The sequence below is a fragment of the Dama dama genome, chromosome 10, assembly GCF_033118175.1.
Source record: "Dama dama isolate Ldn47 chromosome 10, ASM3311817v1, whole genome shotgun sequence".
Classification (NCBI taxonomy): Eukaryota; Metazoa; Chordata; class Mammalia; order Artiodactyla; family Cervidae; genus Dama; species Dama dama.
Genome location: NC_083690.1, coordinates 33,761,998 through 33,767,353, shown reverse-complemented (window position 1 = coordinate 33,767,353; position 5,356 = coordinate 33,761,998).

Genomic DNA, 5,356 nt, shown 5'->3' with positions numbered 1-5,356 from the left:
TGCCCCCAGTCAGGCCTCAGGTGAGGATTTAAGGACTCCCCTTCCCTCCTCGCAGGTGCCCCCTGCTGCGTTCTCACAGCCACTGCTTCACCCTAGAGGCAGGACGTGTCAGGATTAAAACATGGGCTCTGGGGACTTCCCTGTGGGCCCAGTGGTTAAGAATCCACTTGCCAAAGCAGGGCACATGGGTTCGATCCCTGGTCCAGGAAGATCACCCCACATGCTGCGGGGCAACCAAGCCCGTGTCCCACAACGACTAAGCCCAAGCTCTGGAGCCCGTGCACCGCAACGATGAGGAGGCCCTGCTCACTGCAGCTGGAGAAAGCCCCCACGCAGAATGGAGCCCCAGCACAGCCAAAAACAAAACTCAGAAGAGAACACAGACTGTGGCTCCAGGCAGCCTGGATCCCACAGGGCACTGCTCCCTACCTGCCTGTGAGTTTCAGACCCTCACCCGTAAATGGGGCAGGTACGGCCCCTGCTCCTGGGGCGTCCTGAGGAGGATGTGAGCTTACCGAATCGCAGGTGCTTAGACAGGTGCTGGCCTACAGCGACTAATCAATGCAGCATACAGTAGGCAGTCAACATGTGCACGTGGAACCATAACTTTTACAAAAGCCCTGTGGGGGAGGCGAGCTTCCTGTGTCACCTGCCCAGGGTCACAAAGCTGGGGGCAAGCAGAGCTCGGATTGGAGTTGTCAGTTTTTTAAATAAATTTTTTTAAGTTGATGTGCTGTATTTTCATTTTTATTCAGTTCAGAAATTTTCTCTCTCTTTTTTTTTTTGGCTGTGCAGCATAGAGGATCTTAGTTCCCCAACCAGGGATTGAACCTGAGCCCCTTGCAGTGAAAGTGCAGAGTCTTAACCACTGGACCCCCAGGGAAGTCCCTCAGATTGGAGTTTAAGGTGCCATGCCTCTCCCTGCTCTCTCCTTACTGGCAGGAGGGAGCCCAGCTCTGAAGCCTGGTGTGCATGCGTGTGCATGCGTGTGCATGCGTGTGCATGTGTGTGCATGCGTGTGCACGCGTGCTTAGTTGCTCAGCCATGTCTCTTCTGTGACCCCATGGGCTGTGGCCCGCCAGGCTCCTCTGTCCATGGGGTTCTCCAGGCAAGAACACTGGAGTGGGCTGCCATTCCCTTCTCCAGGGGATCTAGCCGACCCAGGGATCAGGTTCTTTACTGCTGAGCCATCGGGGAAGCCCCCTGAAGTCAGGGAGCCTGGCTAATCTTGCCCTCACAAGCTGTGTGACCTTGGGCATGTCCCTTAACCTCTCTGTGACTTGATTTCCTTTATCCTAAAATGACCTCATAATTACGGCTGGCTTCCGAAGTTTTTGCTTTGACTTTCAGCTTAGGACCAACCCCAAAGCCAAACAGGCCCGCCTCACCAATCACAGAGGCGATTTACCTGGCCTCCAGCCTCTCTGGCCAGCAGCCTCCCATCAAGGCATACCTGAAGGGCTCCCTTGTTGGTCCAGCGGCTAAGACTCCGCATTCCCAATGCAGGAGGCCCGGGTTCAATCCCAGGTCAGGGAACTAGACCTTGCATGCTGAAACTAAAAAACATAAAAATTAAAAATTAAAAGATCCTGCGTGCCACAACGAACACTGAAGATCTGGCTACAACTAGACTCGGTACAGTCAAAAAAAGAGAAATCCCTGTGCCTTCCCTCAGGTCCTCTCTGAAGCACTCCCACTCCCTGGAGGCCCGTGAGTCTCTGCCAAACACAAGTGATGCTTCTGACGCCCCTGCTAGAGCAAGCACTGGACGAACAGCCTTTGCTGCTTCTCCTCTGGGTGGTCTTTGCGGATTTCCACAGTCCATACAACTACCCTATAATAAGGGCTTTCCTGGTGGCTCAGCTGGTGAAGAATCCGTCTGCAATGCGGGAGACCTGGGTTCGATCCCTGGGTTGGGAAGATCCCCTGAAGAAGGGAATGGCTACCCACTCCAGTATTCTGGCCTGGAGAATTCCATGGACTGTATAGTTCATGGGGTCACAAAGAGTCGGACACGACTGAGGGACTTTCACTTTCACCCTGTAATAATTCCTCAGAAATGCCAGTGTTGGGTCACTCACTGAGCTCGGGTACGGGCTGTTATCAACCCTGTATCCAGCGGAGGGAGGGGGCACGGCTTCCTCTTGAGGAAGAACAGGGCTCAGGCAACCTTCTTGTGTTTGAAAGTAAGGGTGTGGCTTTCAGAGTGAGGCGGCCTCAGCTGACGTCTCCATGGTGATGTCACTCCCAGTCCAAGGCCACGACAACATCCAAACAATCATTTTTTTGTGTTTTTAACAGACGCACAACATCCAAGCAGTGGTTTGAACAGAAACGGGATTGGGTTTACATTTCTTTTGTTGGAAAAGGCAGAAAAGGGAAAAGTCCCATTGGGTCTCCCCACCCACAGGTCACCACGGTTACAAGTTCCCCTCTTGATGGGTTACCAGGTTGAGATTCAACTGGACCACAATTTCATGCTATGCTTTTTTCATTTGACAGAAATCCAGGCATGTTTCTCAGGTCATTTATTACAAATTCCTTGTGAACAGCAGTCCGGAGGTTAAAAAATATTCTATCAGGTGAATGTCCCGTTGGTTCTAACAAATTAAATAATAACACGTGTCTCAGGAGAGGGACTGCGCCCCCTGCAAGCACCCCCCTCCCCAGAGAGCTTTGCCCTGACCAGCCAGTTACTCCCAACAGGCTCTTCCCATGAACCCCCCCCCCCCCCCGCCACCTCTTGTGGGGCTGCCAGTCACTGCCCGTGTCAGCAAGAAAAACGGGCAAATCAGCACTTTCTGTGGAGACAAAAAGGCTGGGTGAGAAGTCTGCGGGGAGAGCCCCTCCCCCAGCTCCCCCAGCCCCCCTCCCCAGGTCTGATGCCCAGGGCATCGTGCCCGGCTCCACCCTCCACATGCGAGCTGCACCAAGGTAGAAGCAGGTCTCCTTGCTCATTGGGAACAAGCCTGGCTTGTTCACTCCCAGCTGAGTCGCCCCTTTGCAGCCCCGCCCACCGTTCAGGTGAGGAGAAGCTAGTACCCTGGGGTGTTTCTTGCTGCGCTGAATAACTGGGGGTGGGGCTGTCAGTGAGGAGGGGGCTGGTGGGGGCTGAGGTGGGAGGAGGCAGTGACGGAACCTGCTGGGGTGGCACAGGTGAGCTCAGGTGTATCGCGGTGGCACCTGGGTAAACCCTTGCCTCTCTTTTTTATTTTTTGCCACGTGGCATCTTAATTCTCGGACTAGGGATCGAACCCGTGCCTCTGGCATTGGGAGCACAGAGGCCTAAACACTGGACCACCAGGGAAGTCCCCTTGCCTCTCTTTAAACCTTGGTTTCCCCACCTGTGCAAAGAGGGGCTGGGACTAAATGGTGGTTTCATTTCCAGCAAGGAAACTTAGACTTCTTAGTCCGTCCCTGATGGGCTGAGGTCCTGGGAACTTTGGCCAATTTTCTGGTTCCGGAAGCCTCGGAAGTCACAGAAGGGAGAGGTGGCCCCAGGGCCCAGGTGTCATTTGATCTGGTCACCCCCTTCCCCCCCACCCCCGACCCCCACCGCCCTAATTTGGACAAATCACATTTTTTGTTATATCCCACTGACCCCTGTCTGTTCTGAGCTCTCTCTACCACCCTAGAACCTGGGTGCACAGACTAGGTGGGCTTCCAGGGTCTGTGAATGGCGTGAACCTGCCTGCAAAACTCTGTGTGTGTGTGTGTGTGTGTGTGTGTGTGTGCATGTGTGAACACATGTAGGCGGGTAAGCGTATTGCATGTTTCTGGGGAGGGTCTCCATGGCTTTCAGAGTTCCAAGGCATGTGTCTTTATACTCTAAAGAGGTATAAGAAGCCCTGGTTTGGCCCCCTCCCTTTGTTTCCTGTGCTGTCCTCCCCCACAGCTTCCCAGCCCCCCAGCTCCAGCCTGGAGCCCCACAGCCTTCCAGCTGGTCTCTTAGGGCTTCAGTCTGCCCCCAAGAGCTGCCCGGAGAACTTTCAGAGTTGTTACTGATTGAGTCCTACCTACTTTCCGTCATCCAGAGCCCCCTGGCCTCCGTGATCATCCTGGGCTCCCTTCCTGTTGTCGTTGTTGTGTTTAGTCACTAAGTCCTGTCCTACTCTTTGTAACCCGTTGGACTGTAGCCCTCCCGGCTCCTCTGTCCATGGAATTCTCCAGGCAAGAATACTGGAGCAGGAAGACATTCTTCTCCAGGGGAATCTTCCCAACCCAGGGCTCCTGCATTGCAGGCAGATTCTTTACCAGCTGAGCCAGCAGAGAAGGACTGGTTTAAGGTCCTTCCTTTAAGGACTGCATCGACTATTGAGTAGCTGTGGGAGGGCAGTGCTCACAATATGCACTCAAGTCCTTTTCTAACCTCGCCCTTTGGGAAAAAAGGGTCACATTTCACGAATGCAGGCGCTATTCATTCTTAGCACTTCACCTGGATTAATGTATTCAAGCTTGATAATGGCCGGCCCTCGCAGATAAGTGCGTCACTAGACCATTTTACAGACAGAGGAAACCAAGGCCCAGAGAGGACGGCCCACTAGCCGGTAGGTGATGGAGCTGGATTCTCATCACTGCACTTTGCCCCCGGTCTTATTTCTTAGTAGCAAGACCGTCCATCCCAGCCACGGGGAACAATTCACTCCATGTTTCCTGAGCATGGCCCTCTCCACATCCTTCCCATCATGCCGAGACCTTCTCCAGAAGCCCGCAGTCCCCCGGGCTCTCTGGGTACCCTCCTTCTGCCATGGTCTCCAGGTCTGGCTCCCCCAACCAGCCGAGGACCTTCTCAAGGCTGGTCCAATGCTCCAGCCTCTGTCATCAATACCAGGACCGGTTTGCTGAGATGAAGGGAAACACTATCCCCAATTTATTATTAATCAATTTATGGGGAAACTGAGTTTAATAGGTTAAGAGGACTTCCTTGGTGGTCCAGTGGTAAAGACCCTACTGCAGGGGACATGGGTTCAATTCTTGATTGGGTACCAAAGATCCTGCATACCATGTGGCACAGCTGAAAAATTTTAAAATATATATATATTTAAAGAAATTAACTCATTTCTCAAAGATTATGGATTCCAGTGGAGGGAAGTGTGTGTATGTGTTTGTGCTCAGTCATGTCCAACTCTTTGGGACCTCATGGACTGGAGCGAACCAGGCTCCTCTGTCCATGGAATTCTCTAGCCAAGAATTCTGAAGTGGGTAGCCATTCCCTTCTCCATGGGATCTTCCTGACCCAGGGATCGAACCCGGGGCTCCTGCATTTTGGTAGACTCCTTACCATCTGAGCCACTGGGGATCAAACCTTCATCTCCAGCACTGCAGGCAAATTCTTTACCGCTGAGCCACGGGGGGA